This window comes from Fistularia commersonii, chromosome 23 (genome assembly GCF_037954325.1).
Source record: "Fistularia commersonii isolate RoL2024-O1a breed Wild chromosome 23, RoL_Fcom_v1.0, whole genome shotgun sequence".
NCBI classification, from domain to species: domain Eukaryota; kingdom Metazoa; phylum Chordata; class Actinopteri; order Syngnathiformes; family Fistulariidae; genus Fistularia; species Fistularia commersonii.
Window position 1 is genome coordinate 9,177,254 of NC_141306.1, and position 974 is coordinate 9,178,227.

The window sequence follows — 974 nt, forward strand, 5'->3', positions numbered from 1 at the left end:
CATTCACTGTAGCTTATATGTGAGGAAAAAAGAACCTGAATTCATGTTTGACAAATTGCATAATGGGAATCCAGAGGCACTTCCATTGGGCGAGAAAAGGAATCCCCGTCGTTAGCCGCCGTTAGCTTAGCTTAGCTTAGCGCCGCTCCCGCTCTCTACCCTGTGGGGGGGGGGGGGTCGGAGGAGAGCGACTACGCTGGCTGAGGAGCGCGGCCTGGGTGGTTGGGGGGGCAGTCCAGTTATTTAATGAGGTTGGGATGTGTGTGTGTGTGTGTGTGTGTGTGTGAAGGGTGAAGGGATCACGGCGTTAGACGATCAAAAAAAAAAAAAAAAAAAAAAAAAAAGGCCTCCTCGGATTGTCTGCGTTTAAGACTTCCCTTTGAAACTCGGACGTGCGCGCGCATGCACGGGTCGTCGCTAAAAATCCGCCTAAATTCTCACTGAAAACAAACTAACAAGGTTGGCTGGCATCATTACTTTAGTGCATTTTGTCATCAAGGGGGTGCTGGTGTGTGTGTGTGTGCGTGTGAGTGTGTGTGTGTGTGTGTGTGAGTAGATGAGTGTGTTCGGGGGCTTTAAATTGTTCCTGCGTGCCCGGGAGCGTATAAAAGCGGGCAGGTGTGACGCCCCTGCCGTCGGCCCGGAGGCCCCTCGTCCCTCCCTCTCCCTCCCAAACAGACAGATATGTCACATATTCATTTTGCTCCGCAGTGTGGCCCCCCCGCTCTTGGAGCAGCGGCCCGTCTGGGAGTGTAAACAACAGGGTAAACTTCCGGGAGACAGAAGGAAACTCTCTTTTTTTTTTTTTTGTTTTCTTTTTTTTTTTTTTTTCTTTCTTTCTTTCTCCAAGACTCCAGGTCCCATCTTCAGCAACCTTTCCCTCCTCCTCCTCCTCCTCCTCCTCCTCCTCGCTCTCGACCCGTCGTGGCTCAGAGGTCGGGAAAATATCCTGTGATTGTCAAAACACCGTCTCG

The 974-nt window shown here is 51.2% G+C and overlaps 1 protein-coding gene across 11 annotated transcripts in view; it reads right to left on the reverse strand.

Annotated features, from left to right (window-relative positions):
* Positions 1-263: 263 nt before the first annotated feature.
* Positions 264-974, reverse strand: part of nfixb (nuclear factor I/Xb) — a 132,374-nt gene continuing 131,663 nt past the window's right edge. For all 11 annotated transcript variants that reach the window (XM_086170277.1, XM_086170269.1, XM_086170276.1 and 8 more), the window contains one exon: positions 264-974. This exon is cut by the window's right edge and continues 1,830 nt beyond it. The gene's annotated coding sequence lies outside the window, so the exon portion shown is untranslated.